Source organism: Mesitornis unicolor, unplaced genomic scaffold (genome assembly GCF_000695765.1).
Source record: "Mesitornis unicolor isolate BGI_N332 unplaced genomic scaffold, ASM69576v1 scaffold47396, whole genome shotgun sequence".
Taxonomy (NCBI): Eukaryota; Metazoa; Chordata; class Aves; order Mesitornithiformes; family Mesitornithidae; genus Mesitornis; species Mesitornis unicolor.
The window spans coordinates 30,321-47,283 of record NW_010192766.1 but is presented as its reverse complement, the minus strand read 5'-3'; the positions used below and the strand labels follow the sequence as shown (position 1 = coordinate 47,283).

General features: G+C 45.1%; 1 protein-coding gene across 1 annotated transcript in view; it reads right to left on the bottom strand.

Annotated features, from left to right (window-relative positions):
• Nucleotides 1–16,649, bottom strand: part of COL23A1 (collagen, type XXIII, alpha 1) — a 52,572-nt gene extending 35,923 nt beyond the window's left edge. The window contains exons 1-3 of the mRNA XM_010187200.1: nt 16,610–16,649; nt 8,515–8,522; nt 4,652–4,678 (exon numbers count right to left, since the gene is read on the bottom strand). The gene's annotated coding sequence lies outside the window, so the exon portion shown is untranslated. The remainder of the gene's footprint in view (nt 1–4,651; nt 4,679–8,514; nt 8,523–16,609) is intronic.
• Nucleotides 16,650–16,963: the final 314 nt, after the last annotated feature.

The window sequence follows — 16,963 nt, the reverse complement described above, 5'->3', positions numbered from 1 at the left end:
GAGGGAAACCGCTCTGCACCGCAGATGCTCCTCCTTGACGCAGAGTGCGCGGCTCAGGACAAGTCCCAAGGGATCCCGGTCCCAGTGCCTTGTTCTGCCCAACGAGAAACACATTTCCATCGTCGCAGCGGCCACACATCTGCTTCTCCTCTGTTCCAGCGTGCCCTTGCACAAACCCAAGCTCAAACATCAGGTCTGTGCTTCGTTTTTGGGGATGGGCCGGGTGGTCTTTTGGCAAAGGCTAACAGTGTCATCCAAATTTTCCTCTTCAATCTGATCTAAAGGCTGCTGTCATCTCTTCAGAAGCACCAGAGTGAAACAATGCTGCTAAACCAGCAGTGTCTGGTGGTCCTCCCACAGCAACGCCCTCCACAGCAGCAGGGAGACCTCAGTGCAGACTTGGACCTGTGCAAAGCCCAGAGCCAGGACAACCACAGCTTCACCACCAAACCCACAGCCATCAGAGAGGTACCCGAGCAGGGGCTTGCAGACACAGCGGTACCACCAGGCCATGCTAACCAAAGGTAGATCAGGTTGCTCAGGACCTTGTCTAGAAAACCATCATTTTCTCTCCTGAATTGCTCATTTTGCAGTGTTTTTTTATCATTGTTCTTTTCCCTAGAGACCACTGCATTGCTAACGAATCAATGGAGCCCTATAATCAATCTATAATTACCAACTATTCTGGGATTTCTGTATAAAGGAATAATTTATCCTGTAGTTTTCAGTCACTGACACTGCTGTTCACCCCAGGATACCATCCACTACACACCTACATGTTACTCCAGCCCACCACCACCAGCACAAAGAGCCACAGGAACATCATGGTGTCCTACAAGAAGGACCACACAGATGTCAGATGAGAAGAGCGACCTGCTGGTACTCCTCCACCTTTGGGGTAAAGCGCTCTGCTTCCCCCTAGAAGTTGTTTTAGGCCCTTTTCTCTAAAATGGACTTCCAAGATCAGTGTTTTTGCACCAAAAAGAGTAAAATCCTTCCTGTCCCTGGCGCCTCTGTTTGCATTCTTGCAAGCTCAGGAGGTGCATGGCAGACTCTCAGACTAGGCAAATTTGCACCCCAAAATCCAGGAGCTTATGATGGTCCATTACTATCTGCAAACTACACAGCCAAGATGAGGAAGAAAAAAACCAACCAACAAAAACTGCAGGTATTTTGGATACAAAATAGATTTTCTGTCTTTCTCTGCCCTCAGCTCTCCAGAGAGCATACACACAACTCACATTCAAGCCCCTGCAGAACTCAAATAATATTCAAAATAACAGCTCTTAAATTGGCCCTTGGAGACCCTTCTGCCCCCCAAGAGCCGATTCTCTGAGTGGCTGAAGTGAGTGAGGAACACAGCGAGTCACAGGCTTCTGCCTTGTTCACCAGTTACTGGGGTGTGGGCGAGCCCATGGGAGCCACCTCTGCCCAGCCCGGACTGGATGCAGCTTCCACGATGTATAGCTGAATTACCTTCAGAGGAGAGTTTTTATGTTGTGATTTAACTGTTTGTTAAATGCAGTCACAAATCTGGCAGTGCAAGTTTCACCCTTCCAACATCAGCTTTCCTCATCTCTTGGAAAATCTCTGGAATGGATTTAATTGTTGGTCTGGGGTTCAAAAACATTTTAAAATAAGTCTCCCTATCACTGCAATCAAAAAATAAACAGAAAATCTCAGACAGGACAATCTTCAGGCCACCTCAGAAGCAGGTGATATGGCAAAAGTGTGTGTGTGTCAGTGTGAACTCGTGCCTCAACATGGGTATCAAAAAGGCTCTTTTTCCCTTAACCTGCCCTGATATAAAAAGTTCACATTAAATTAATTATCTGCAGAGTCTTTGTCCTTCTATCAAACTGCCTTAGATGGGCCAAGCTCAAAAGTTACTGGGAAAGGGGAGAGAAGACAGACTCCTGCAGCCCTCAGCCCATAGGAACCTACGCTGAAATTCAGGCTCAGGTATGTTCTGTGATCCATGTTCAATGGGATGTCAAAACCAAGTCAAACAAGACCGGAAAAGCAACAAAATCCAACATTCTTCAAGTCTTTTATGGTAATGGTAGTAGGATGTGCTATAGTCCTAAATATAGAAACTAAATCCTCTCTGGGGTTTAGAAAATAATAATGAACCAACAGAACTTCATAAGGAAAAAAACATTTCTGCTGTAAAGTTTTATTGTAGGGAACAAACCCCTCCCCTTAGGTTGTTACGTATCAAAATATTGAAAGCATCATACAAAAGCTGTTTTCCCTCTGGGGCCTGTCTCCAGAGCTCTGGTTCACTTCATCCCTTTAAAGCTTCGACTGCTTCCAACTCAGTTACACACCAGCAGCTCACAAACGAGCTCATGGCACTGCTAGCCAAGAGGTGCACCTGTTACCACACCGATCTCTGACACCAAACACAATTTAATATCCACTTCCTACTTCTGCATTTGCACCACATCCACCTCCCAAAACAGCTCAGAGTTTATTTGATCACCCTGAAGGGAACTAAATAATTAAATTGATTTGACTATGCAACTGGATGTAATAAAACCTGTCCATACGCTTCTGCTGAATAAGACTCTCAAGTTTGCTTTATGTTTAGTTTCCTTCTTCTTCAGGTATACCTATTGCTTTGAAAATGCAATTATTGCTACCTCCTTATTAGGTAAAGCTAATTAGTGTGACCACAGCCACATGGATGCAGTAAATCCGTGTTTGCTGGGTTTGGATCAGCCAGTTTTGCAAAGAAAGGAATAGGCGCAGCTGCACAGCTAATGACATTTTCCTGGTGCAGGTGTGGTGGCAAAGCTGGAGGCCACTGCCAGTCCCTGACAGCTGCCAGGAGAGCCAGAGCAGCAGCAAAACCCCTCGCCAGGAGCTGGGATAAGCACGGTGCTGGGGCTGCCCACCAGGATAGGCTGGGGGTGATGCTCTGTCCTAGGGAAAAGTCACGATTTCCTCCCAGCACTTCTGTTTTCAGACCTCTGCAACTAAACCACAGGCACAAGCTTTGCCAGAACATGACCTACACAGCTGCCACAGGCATTGCTAACCCAGAAGTGGTTAGCCATGTTCCGCATGAGCGGAAATCTACCCTAAATCTGCCTTTCAAAAGTCCAATTAAAGCAAAGTCTCCCATCTTAATTTCTAATAAGTTAAACTCTTCGTTTCAAATAAACCACTGGTGCATTTGCCAGCTCCCACTGCGGGCAGGTACCACCTGAGGGAGACAAACCATTGCACTGCGCCCACCCTGGCCCTTCCTCCTGTAGAAATCAGCAGGCTGTCTGCTTGCAGGCTTCCCCACCATTCCCTCATCCTAAACTGAATTTATTCAGATCAATTGGTGGAGCTCCGAGTGCAATGCAATGGCAGCACAGGTTTTTTTTCTGCAAAATTAACCCAATGTCACACTTCTCTCCTTCTGGGGCTGGTACTGCTGGGGAAACACTGCTGTCTTCCCCAGGGAGGCTCACAGAGGTCCAGGGGAAATAAAAACTGAAAACAGCTCTGTATTTGCCTTCCAATCATCCTCCCTTATGCTCCCACTCCATCACACATCTATTTCTATTGGAAAAATCCTATAGATGTTTCTGTGGTTTATGGGCATTCAGGAGAATGGGGCCAGGCATGAGGTGGACAAGGAGGGAGTTTTTTTAACACACTGCTTCAGGAAAAAATAAAGAAAAAAAAAAAGGAGAAAAAAGGGCATCAACCACAGGAAGAAAAAGACTAGCTGCTTATTGCTTTTCTGTACCTTATAAATGGAACAGCAGGGCAAACAGCCAAGAAGCCCTTTCCAAAGCATCAGACAGTGCAGGACTCACTGCAACCATTCCAAAAGCAGAAGCAGAGTTGGAAATGTGCTGTGAACATGGAGGATCTACACAGTGATTTTTACCAACCTGTTTCTCCGAGTGCATGCACAGGAGTGCAGCCACGGAGCCCCTCGGAGCCCGAGCACTGTGGCTGTCCAAGTGCAGCAACATGGACCAAGCGAGCCAGTCTGCAGGCTGGGATCTGGCCAGAACCAGGGCTCCCTCCTCCTGCAGAGAGCAGCTCAGAGCCTTTAACAGCCCCAGATTGCCAGCTCTACTTTGCCCCCAGAAGAAAGCTCCCTTTAACAGAGACATTACAGAGGTGCCCGTGGACACGGGAAGGGCAGTGTCTCCCAAATTACCCTTCTGCCTCCTCTGAGCCTCTGCTAAATCTCTCCTTGCCAACAGGCTCTGCAGAACACTTCTGCTCCCAGGAAAAAAATTTTGGAGATGGTTGAATGAGGGCCTATCTCAACACCTGAAGCTCTTTCACCAATGTCCCAAAATTTGGCCACCTACAGCTACGAGTGGGATAAACACAAAGCCCTCACTAACTTTGCAATCCAGTGAACTCTTAGGCCAGAGTGTGAATAGTACCATGAAAAGGCTCAAATATTTCACTCCTATAAACATTAATGGAGAATATTGCACAGGTTCCTGAGTTTTAGGGCTAAATCCCTCAAAAGCTCTCACTGATGGAGAGGTGGAGGGGTAGGGAGAACAAAAAGAAAAGAGACCAAGACAGGCAAAGAAAATCAGGTGTCATGGAAAAAGATTGAGAGGACCACGGAGCGCGGATTAGAAGAGAATAAAAATAAAAATAAAAGGAAGAGCCAAGTTACCGGGTAACCATCGCGTCCTGACTGCCCCTGTGGTGGGGGAACAAGTGAGATAACAAGTCAGTCAATGCACCCGTAGCACCATGTCAACACATAGCAGCAGGCAGGAAACGGGCCCATCAGCTCCCCAGCCAGCCCCAGGACTAAACTCTCTCCAGAGAAACCTCTCAGGACAATTTCCCTATCAGCAAAGGGTCATACCTATGGCATATTTTCCCCAGATTTTGATCTCATGCTTCCCTTTAGCTACTTACCCAGGCTTCTGCCAATTCACACCCATCCCTGCCACCTGTGCTCAGCCCCAGCTGCCCCTGAAGCCACGGATGTACAGGATACACACTGGATCCTGGCTGTAAGCCTGCCCTGGGATGTGGGCCCCAAGCGGAACAGGGACACCTGAGTGCCGGGGAGAGGCCGGCGAGGCTGCAGTGCTGCTGAGCCAGCGACCAGGAGAGCCTCTCTGCCCAGGAGAAATCGCTTCAAACTACTGCTCCAGCACTTGATTAAATTCTCTTTCTTAGCTCCATTCATCTCCTCGTAGGACGCAGCTCTCCCAGCTCATCTCTAAGCTCCGCTTTGGTTTGCAATGAAGCAGAAAGAAAAGTTGATGCTATGGGGAAAGCCCTTACTGAAGTTGCTAGTAACACCTGTGAGATCAGCAGAATAAAACACAATCCATTCAGGATATTTCACCTTTTCTGCTCTCCTCGGGGGGTTCTCAAAGGCGTTTACAGTTCAAGCTGCTGTTAAACACGCAGGGAGCTACAGCAGTGGAGCCTGCTGCACGCCAGACGTAAGGCAGATCCCCGGGAAGGAGCTGTTAAGTATTAGCTGGTACACAAGTAGGCAGTAAAGCATGTATCTGGTACAGCAATGTCATCTGCTACCATAAACATAGGTTATGTCAGCATGCTGTGGATATACAGTCAGATTCATAGATTTCTTACGGCATGAAATAGCTCTGGCAGCCCCCTTCAACCATGTTCCGGGGTTCTCCCATCTTACTAAGTGCCCCTGCAGCTTTTAATGCCTCCTGCAGCCCAACTGGTTCATCCAGAAACAACACTGACTTCAACAACCACCTATTTAACAAATTACAGTCTTGGGATAAAGCGTACAGTGAGATTTTTATGGAGATGTATGGCACTGGAGCACACAGATAAATAGGAAACACTTGTAACTCCCAGCCCTCACGCACTGGTGAGCTCCCCAGCCAGCATGCTAATACATAAAGTGTTTGCTAATATCTGTGACTGTAAATGTTTAATTACAGTCTGTGGTAAGTCTATCCTTCAATTGTAGAAATTTCCTACCCTGCATGTGATTTTAATACCTTCCGAAACAGAGGTTTTATAGTACCTCTGAGCAGAATACCCTGTACTCACAGACAGGACGATCAATCATCTGACAGCCACAAATCCTGTACCACAAATTCACATAATTTCATATACACAACTAGCTTATGACAGCCAAAAAATAAAATACCAGAACAACTGCTACTAGGGAACAACAGAACTGAGGATATAGTTCTAGCAGAGTGCGATGCTGTACATGTAAGATGTAATCGATTCCTTATGGCCAAAATCAAGAAACAGAAGAAACTAATATAGTTAAATATAGTACTGTTGAAATAAAATAATATTGTGGTTCTGTGGGTTCTAGGACTTGAATACATATTATGTTTAAAGAAGTCTCTGGGAAATGCTGCTCGCACTAAAAATGCAGGATATTTTTTTTTAAATGAACTAAACCAGGAGTTGTCTTTTAAAGAAGGGCAAGGGGAGAGGAAAAAAAAAAGTATTGTTTGTGTTAAATCACCCCTGTGCTTCGTTTGCAATTCAATAGTGCCGTGGGAACCAGGAAATGAAACCAACCAGAGACAAAGAAAAATTAATAGTGCACCATATGTTGCCTATGCCAAATCACATACAGTAAAAGTGAACAGACAGCACACGTGAGGAAGCACAAGGCAAGCGGCTGCATGTGGGCTGAGATAACAGTCTCTGAGCAGGAGCAGAGCCTAAACGGTTAAATAAATCCATTTAAAATAAGCCAAAGTACTTTAATCAAGGTGAAAATGTCTCTTAAAAGATGTACATATGAAGTTTCAAACAGGCAGTATCCTCTTCACTTGTAACCTGCCATTGGGTGAGAATTTGGGTTTTTTAAATAATTAAGCCAAATTGCATGAAATGCAGAAAATGCAGGGAAAAAAACCCCTGTGGGGAGAGGCTGTAGCAGCCAAAGGGGCTCCCCGTGGCACACGCCTGCACTCAGCCCCAGCCGATGTGCTCCACAACCTCGGGATCTCGCCTGCTGATGAGACTGCGATGCAGGATTTGGTGAAGCTGGCGAGCACCCATGCTGCTGGGCAGCAGCGTCCAGCCCTGAGCCAGGCACATGGGAATGTGTCCTGCAGTCAGTGCCCATCGCTGATATCCCAAAACCCCACAGAGACACTTTTATCGTGTGCGTTGGAGAGGCTGCGTTGCAGTTTTTAATTACAGAATATTTACAGGAGAATTAGCTTATTGACAGACTACATTTCTGAATACAAACTAACAAGAAAAATGCATTTGTTTGCATTTCTTGAGCCAGAGTCTTGGATTTATTGCTAATGCTGGGCACAACTTTTAGAGCAAAAGCATTCAGATCTCTTTTAAGAATGGCTAAGCCAAAGCTGCTAACTCTTAAATTTTGCCAATTTGCTCATTCAAAACCTAGCCAAATAATATTTTTGTTCAAGCCTCTCAAGTCTTTACATTAAAAAATAAACTTGAAATAGAAGCAAAAATTTAAAGGGTTGAAAGCTGTTAACTAAACCCATGGGCAGTGCTGTCAATCCCAGGAGAAACAAAGCCACGACGCTGTGACAGTCCCCATGCTTCACGTGCATTTCCTTGGCACCCTCTGGCTTTTAAACAGATTTACAGAACTGGAAATTAATTAGCCCAGGAATAGTTAGCAAATTTACTTTTCCTGAAACAATCCAATTTCAATCTAGTGAGAGTCTATTAGAAGAAAATTACATAAAGAAACGGCTCTGTTAGTGCAACGACAGAGAAGAAAACGCGTGGCTGCAAACAGCCCGCACACCTCCTCCTCCTCCAACTTTGGGGGAAGAAAGGTAGAAATAAACAGAAGCACCTAACACTCATAATTTCTTTTTAACAATGCCTCAGCAACTTGGAGACCACAAAAGAAACTTTATTTTCACACTCCAAAACCAGCAGGAGCACATCAGATTGGGACGTGGTGGTGGCACAGGAAAAGGCACGTCTGAACATTTGGAAAGAGGAGTTGACACATTTTCAACTATTACCCCTTCAAACAACATATTCCTCATAAATTTTCTGGTTGCATTGGTAGGAATGCTCATTATTCTCCCGAAGACTTCAAAGAAAGAAGCAAGCAAGCTACAGCTTTCCCTCTAGCCTCACTTGTGAGGCTACCAAACCCATATTAAACGATGGAAACACAACAGATAAGAAAAGCAAGAGAGAGTTTTAGAACTAAAAAAACCCACTAAAATATTAAAATATTAGTACAGCACTCTCCGCTAAATGGAAGGGGACTAAAGAACTCTTTAAAAGGAAAAACTTTTCAACTGAATATTTTCTGGGTTTAAAATTACTGGAAGTCCCTCAGGGCAGCAAGTTAAACATTTGAAAACTTTCCCTCCTCCACCCTCTATTTGTCTACAATTGTGAAAAAAAACCAACCCAGCAGCATCTGGTACCAATTTTGCTTCCAGACACACCTCTACCAAAAAATGCTGTGCTTTTGCAATGACACCGAAAGGCAGGAGAAGGGGGAAGGGGAAGCCTTAACTTGGTTGATCCAACAGTAAAATCCACGATACTTACTGCAGGTCCTGGAAAACAAAAGAAAAACAAAGAAAAAAAAGTCACTTAATTACAAAGAAAAAGTATAATCTGATATAACAGCACATAGCAGGAACAGAAATCAGAACGATTCAGTACTTGTCAGTTCAATCCCAATGGGATGACTTTCCAGATACCCTTAGCATCATCCGCATCCTCCTGTTACGGGACCATCTCACTTGTGCCAGCAGCACTCATGAGGGCTGTAAAACCACTCTGTTCCCACCTTTTCCCCAGTGTGACTCTGTTCCACCTCCACCTATGAGACCTCTGGCACATCACAAGGCAGTGCCTGCATTCAGGGCCATCATGTGCCACTGCAGAGTATCGCCAGCAAAAAGCTTACAGACACAGCTGGAATTTTACGAGCCAAAAGCAACATTGGTGTCATTTGGTCCCCAGCCCTTCACAATCTCCAAACATGCCACACAGCCCCGTGGTCCTGTGTCACCTCCACACAGCCCTGGCTCCTACCACTCTGCTGTGCTCAGAGCCAGCCAGTGGGCTGACACATGGTGCCTTACATCCAGGGGAAAAAAACATCACACCTACAATAGCTTTGAGTACCAGTGCGACAGCCTGAAGCTGCCATTAATGGCAGTAGAAAAAAAGAATTCCTCTATATTTCATTGTGCTGCAGGGGTCTTTGCCGCCTGCCACACCAATTGCTGCAGCTTTGCCGCTGCTCACCCAGGTTGGTGCTGCACTGAGGCGGACGCTGAACCCCTAAACCTAATGCAATCCATGCTTCCCTCCTGTTACTGAGGCAGCCTATAGCTCTGTTTGGGGCTTCTTCATGCTCCATTTCCTGCCTCATCAAAACCAGGAACTAATAAAAATTTAGAAAAAAGAAAAAAGAAAAAAGAAAAGAAGAAAAAATGTAGGAAAATTAAAATGGAGAAAAAAATCAGCTTGGTTCATCTTCTATTATTCAAGAATATAAAACAAGTAGCATATTTCAAGCTAATGCCTTTCCAAGGTTCTTAAACTTTGTTTAAAAATTAAAACATTGAAAAGCTGAATGACAAAACCCAATAAAAGCCTAAGGACAAGGACTGAAGGTAAATGCTAACAGGCAGCGCCTGCTGCCAAGAATTACCCTGTTAACCTGCGTTTGTCAGCTTACTGTGGTCACCTCTGCACACAACCATGGCTAAGCACCTGGTTGGCGTGGAGGGGAGGAGAGGAGGAGACAACCTCCAAATCGCCCTCCATGCCCAGAAGCCTATTTTCTTTAGTGCCAAAATTCACACAGGCTTTTAGCTCACTTTCCTTGGTTTAATTTCTTATGAATACATAAGTCAATGGCTCTATGCCAATTTATTAACTGAGAATCACAAACCTGATTTATTGACTCGCTTAAGCCAAGCTACCCACAAAAGACCTTTTGTCAAAAAGTCAAAATTAAGTCTTGAATAAGAAGCAGTCAGGAAATTATTTTAATATGGGATTTCAATCATGTACCAATTGTAATCTCCTTGGAATTCTCCTTGGAATTTTTCTCTCTCAGCCACTCTTTTCTCCCAGCACGTGCAGGCAAATGCTCTTTTGAAATGCTTTCCTCTCAGATACAAGAAGCTGGATGGGGGGTCTGTATATGCAACATGGGATGCTCTCCATCCGTATCAGAGGAATTAACGCTAATCTTTAGCAGTGCTGTCAGCCAAATGGGGCTAGATAAATCTTCATTAAGGCATACAGTTAAATCTACTGAACTGATCTTTTCTCCTCCCAAGAACAACATCACTTTCTGGCTTGCTAAACATGTTTTTCAAAAGCCTAGCCACAAGACACTTGTTTCCTATGGAAGAAAGTAAAATATTTTGCAAGCCAACAATAAATAAAGAGGTTAATTGAATACCCAGGGGCTGCCCACCACCCAGCCATCTCCTCAATGTAGGCACATTACACAAGAAACAAGCCCTTTTCAGAGAAATTTGCCAGAATTTACTGCTAATAATTTTGACTAGCGAGAACCAGTTTGAGGACTTGAAAGGAAGAATGAAACCACTTGGAAATGCTTATTATAATGAATAAAATTTGGAAACAACCTCTGTGTATTTAAAACTCTGTAACAAATTTACTTGGGGGCTTATTTCAGAAGGAAGAGAAGACAGACAAAAATAACCTGCAAACGCACAGGTTTTCTCCTATGATTGATTTGCTGAAAGGAGGGAAAAGTGCTCTGCTTCCCCACCATCCATAGCACATGCCACTGCTGTGCTGCTGGGAGCGAGCACCCAGTGTCCAAGCCTGTAACGGCATGGAGATATTTGGAAACACCAAGAGATTCATTGAGAACATGAACAGGTGTGCTAGAGGGAAGGGAAAGTAGAAACTCATTAAAAATAAATGACCCAGATTTCCTGATCGACTAACATTAATGTTAGTTTGTATATCTAAAGACCTAGCAGGTCATGGTGCTATCATGCCAGCAGTACATAAACATATAAGAAATAACGGGTCACAGTCATTTGTTTCCAAGCATTTTTGCAGCTTGGGAATTTTGGAGATAAGCTACCATGTTTAATCTGTAAATCATTTCTCATCCGAGCTTTCCTGCCATGACAGGAGAGAGCACTGCCAGGCGGGGGGAACACAACCAGCCAGACCTTCCCAACAGCCCAGGAGGAGTCAGAGGGGACTTTGCTGCTGCCCTTAATGGCCAAAGCACCCATTCCCAAGATAGCATACGCACATCTGTGGACACCTGAAGATGTAAAAAAACACAATTAAAAACCTCAACCTATAAATACCTCTATAAAAACATATGTATGTGTATTTCACAGAATCACAGAATCACAGAATCACAGAACGTTAGGGATTGGAAGGGACCTCAAAAGATCATCCAGTCCAATCCCCCTGCCGGAGCAGGAACACCCAGATGAGGTTGCACAGGAAGGCGTCCAGGTGGGTTTTGAATGTCTGCAGAGAAGGAGACTCCACAACCTCTCTGGGCATACACACAATATGTACATACATACACACAGTTATTAATCCAGGATGCTATAAGGCAAATAACTAAGCCATGGGCAACAAGGAAGGAGGACAACTGACTGCTGCAGTACTAAGACGTTGCAGAGATCAGCTCTGCATCAGTCTGAGAATGAGTATTTGTCACTGCCTGTTGACCTCAATAATTCTTATCTGTGTCTCAGTGTTTGTGCACATAGGCAATGTGCTGTCCTACCAGAGAGGCTCCTTACTGAGAGCAAACATAGAACAGATTAGATTTTTCCTAAAGTTAAGTAGAAGCCAAGTAACCTCAAGTATAAGCCTACATATATGCATCCCATCGTGAGAAATACAGGAAGCACTGAAAATTCCCCAATAAATACAAAGTTCTGCATGATTTACCCACATACATGTGCACACACACACGTGTGCTTACTGAATAACAACTGTATATTTACACTTGTCCACACAATCACATGGCCAAGGGCTTTGAAAAGATCTTAATGTGTAAAATATGGGGTTAAGCACGTGTATTAAGAAATAACGTTTCCCTGCATAGAAATTGCTATGCATTTATTCCTTAAAAAGAGCTTTAGCTTCTTTCCTGTTTCAAATCAGGATATTTTTGTAAACAGAATAGTTGTCAGAAAAAAAGGAAATACTTTGAATCAAAATTTTGTTAGACGTTCAAATTAAAGAAATGTAGCATAATGTAGATTTGAAACAAAAAGTCACGAGGGGTGGGGCAGAAGACTTAGCCCATTTCAATAAATTCAAAACATTTTCCCTAAAAGTGGTTTTGAAATGGAAAAATCTGTAAACAAAACTTTTACTGCCAGAAACAGCAATTTTGCCAAGCCAATATTTTCTATGAAATAACACTTCACAAAAAAATACCCTTCCAGGCCCATTCATAAGGGCAATTTTGTGCCTAAAGTGGCCAAAGTTTATTCCCTTCTGCTGAAGCAACTCACAGGTGATGCAAACAGGCACTGCCCAATGCCACAGTGATCAGGTCTGGGGGGTTTATGTCCAGAACCAGCTCTTGCGTCATGTGAGGTGGGCAGAGACATAATCAGAGACTTCCCAGGTTTAACATTTCAGGTGTATTTTCTCCCAGGTTGTTCTTGCGGTTCAGATCAGTGTTCGGCACAATCTTCAAGCCAGGAGAAGAAAGCAGCATGCCGTGACGAGAAACTTGAGCATCATCTCCCACCATCTAGTTGTGCATAGACTTTGAATCAATATTTAAACCAAGCAAACTCCCAAATCCTGCATCTGATTCATCCAGCCGTCAGGAACACCCTGGTATGGATCAATCTTTAAAAAAAATAAACATAAAGCCCCGGGAGGGCTGCACGGCCGTACCCCATCCTGCTCACACAGCATCAGCTGGCAGCAAGAGGGGAAGCAAAACCTCCCAGTTCCCCTGCTAAAGTCCATGTTATTTCACAAACGCTCACTACAACAGTTGAACTGTGTCCTCATTGGGACGTATCATGTTAAAAAAATAAGCTAACATGACATTAAACACGATTTTGCCTCTGGCATGGAAAGAGAACTGTATGTGAGCTGTGCAGGCTGGCTGTCAGGACCAACCACAACAGCTAGAGCTGCAAAGCTTTCCTGCCACCTCGCACTCGGAGGGCTGCAAATCCCACATAAGGTTGCATTAAAATATGTTTTTCTTCTTATACACCTTCTCCACAGTGGGTGTATGTCGGTCTTCAACACTGCACTTGCTTTCCAGTTGCACAAGAAACTGCTGATGCTCGTGTGCAGGGATAAGGATGATGTGACCTGGCATCGCTCCTGGCAGGATGGGATGGAGCCTGGGCCACGCTGGACTGAACTGGGCCAGCTCAGGAGTGACACCTCCCCAAGGAGGCTGCTGGTGTGAATTTCCTGGCCTCGTGGTAGCAACTGCAGAATAAATTGGTTTCTAAAAGTAACTTCTTCCACACTGGTAGCACTTAGGTGACTGTCACTGCAGTGACTCCAGCCCTGGGACCAGTGCCAGGACATGTGCCCCGGCGATTTCCATGGGGCCAGAGGACAGTGAGAGTAAATAAAATGGGTCAGATGGAGCCGTTTGATTCAATTACTCCCTGGTTTGCTTGGCAGAAATGCGCCCCCAGGTACCCGGTCTTCATGTTTGAGGTCAGGGAAGAGATGGCAGCAAGGATGACCGTGCTGCCATGGGCATCTCATGCTGCCATCGGAGATGTGAAGCATGAGGAAAGGCTGGGGTTTAGCCCAACCCCCCTTACCCGTAGGCTTAACGTGGGGGGGGGGTGGGGAAATTGTTGTATTTATGCTGCTCTACAATAAAATACACTTGGCCAAGCCCAGAGGCAGGGACCCAGCAGGACCCACTACCTGCCCTTGGCAGAAACTGGGGAGCGGCAATGATGGCTCACCTCTGCATTTTGGCAAGTGCTTTTTGAAGCACATGCAGCCAGGCTTGCCTCACTTCCAAACAGTCTAAATAGTAATTTCCCCCCTTTCCCCATCTCCCAAATGGTTTAAAACTAACCTTTACGGTGTAGTGCCTTTTTATGGTAGAGTGGTTCTCTCTGTGCACTTTCAGGACGATGAATTTTTAGTTTAGAGAAAAAGAGCTGTTGGATTTTTTTTTTCTTTAATTATGTGACTCCATCATGGCAAAAGAAAAAAAGTAAAATTCAGTCTTGGTTTAAGTCAGCAAGTGGGTGCAATTGAAAAGGAACAGAATAATCTCTTAACAGTTTCTCTGCTTCTTTCTAAGAGATACATATTGAAAGTTTCAATACGAATCAGAAAAAGTTTTTCAACATGTCCATTTCAACAACTGCCAGAAAAAACGTTCCCTTTGGCAGTGTGGAGACCAGCGCTGAGCCTCCTGGCTCTACAACAGCATTTGTCTGGAGGCTGTCAAGCTATAACCACGCAGGGTCCCCGGAGATGGACGCTATCATGCTACGCAAACAAAGTTTTATTCACATTTTTCAGCTGTGGTGAAGGAACAACGACCTGGTTTATGTGTGGTCAGGTTCTCAAACAAATACAGAAATATATATTCAAGCTATCTAGGAAAACAAGCATCTGGCAGCTTGGCCAAAACCAATACACAGAGGGATGTCTGCTTTTCTATCTGCAATACAGCGGAGCAATCTGCAGGGGCTGCATCGCATTACACAGATGTGAGCAGCGAGCCCCACCAAGGGTGTCTGGGCACGTTTGTGTGTGAGTGGGTATCTGATGCTGCTGTCCTTCTGCTTCAGAAGAAGAAACCCATCCGAGCACCCACTGCCATCGCATGCCCTACGGATCTCCCTTCCCCAACGGTATCTCACTCTCCTCGATCTTCCTCCACAACCTCAGATAAGTTCCAAGAAGATCGTAAGTTGATTAATGATTGATATTTAGGTCTTTTTTGTTTTGTTTTGTTTTATAATGTTTGTTTTCCTGCTGGCCTTGCATCAATTCCCTGGCAGCATTCCACGTTGTCACAGTGATGCTGAAGTGGCACTCGCAAACATGCCACAGCACAAGGGTGAACGTTGCTTTTCAGCAGCTCTGATGTGAAACAGGGCGAAGGGAGTGAGAGGCAAGGGCAGGCTCAAGCTCGGTGCTACCTCCCAAATTTTTGTATGGGCTAGAGAGACGCCTTAGACAACATTTATGTAAATACCTGCATATAAAAACCAAATTAATTGGCTGACCTCACAGCTGTCCTTGGTTGAACACTGTACTCCACTAAGGGCTTTAAGGAGCAGTGATATTTAAAAAAGAGCAGCCAAACAAAAGAATCAAAACCATCCGGTGGCTATTCCTACAGCCCAACTGCTAGGAAAATGGGGTTTAATGAAGCCAGCTGGCATCCAACACTACCCCTACATGAGTGCAGTGTCCACCCCTTGGCCATAAATAATCCCTGATGCTTCAGGAGCAAAAATTTCTCAGAAAATATATGACACACCATGATATACCATCAGTGGGAGAGAAGGAAAATGCCCGCCTGCCTTCCATGGAGATCAGTGCACAGTCTGCAGCACAAAACCCCTGATTTCCTTTCCTCAGAGTTAAAAAACCCCTGTTTAAAATACTGGTGACCAGAAAGTTATGCTGACGTTTTTGAAAACCCAGCTGTCTATTTGCTATAGCAACAGGCAGCAGAGAACAGCCTCCTCAACCCATAAAAACCTACCTGGTCCCCATTCATTCACTCAACATTCATGAACCTAAGAGCCGAGGAGCGTAAAATTTCATCTGCTGCTTTCCAACACACAGAGGCAGTTGCAAACTGTGTGGCTCTCCAGGTACGTTGCTGCCTGACTGTTTTCCTTGGAAAATGCAATGCCAACCATGTCTCTCCCCTCTCCAGCAGCACTTCAGACCAAACAGCAGAATGCAAACAGCTCCTCTCTCCCGCTCAAATGGGATCAGTGCTTTCCCATTTCACAAGACAGGAAAAAAGCCAAACAAACATACATACCAGAGCCATATAATCAAACAGCTCAAATAAAAATTCCCAGAGAGGCTGGACTGCAGCTTTGCCCAGTCTGAGGGCACCCTGAGCACCCAGGGGCTGTGCCCAAGGCTGGAGGCTGAAGTCTGGTTATCTCTGACCCCAAAATGCAGACACAATCCATCACACATGTGGGACCTGCAGGCAACGTGTGGACACGTCCATGTGCAGGGAACAAGCCCATGCTCACCTCCCATCTAGCATGGCTGGGCATCTTCTGTATTTTTGTTCTAATTCACAGTCCCACTTCACTGTTGGATGGGATAACAGTGGGTCTGAATGCTACAAGAGAGAAATGGAGGGACTGATAAAATGTGCACCATCAGTGGGTGTTTGAGGGTTTTTTGTCTTTTCTGTGGAGTGTGTGTGTTTGTTTTTGGTTGGTTGGTTGTTTTTTGTTTGTTTTAGTGCTTTGGTTTATTCTTTTGGTTTTTATAAAAGCCTTCATATTCAGCACGCAAGGCTGCAGGAAGCCCCCATTCTGCAGCCTAATAGGTGAAGGTGACCAGCACAGTTATTCAAAGGTTCCCATCCAGCCCAGTGACACCCACATGGTGCCCAGTGACACCCACATGGTGCCCAGTGACGTTGCTGGGGAAAGGCGATGCTTACCGGGTTCTCCGCGCCGGCCGGGCTTCCCTCGCCTCCCTGGAGGGCCTGCGGGAAGCAGAGAGCAGAGGGTTAGTGATGTCCCACAGGCAGCGAGGTCAGCAGGGGACTCGCCACATGTCCTTCCCTTCTGATCCAGACTGCCACGTGCTTTCCTCCTTTTCCCAACTACTGAGAAAATAGCAGGTTGCATAGCTTAAATACCACTTTTTTCCCCACAAAATTTATAATTTTGGTGAAAACGCCAAGGCCAGGCTCCTAGGCAAGCTGGAGAGCAGGATTTGAAGTTATTAGTGTTGCCCATGTAGTACAAGTAACGAAGTCTTAAATGGTCCAAAATGCCAGAGAAAACTTTGC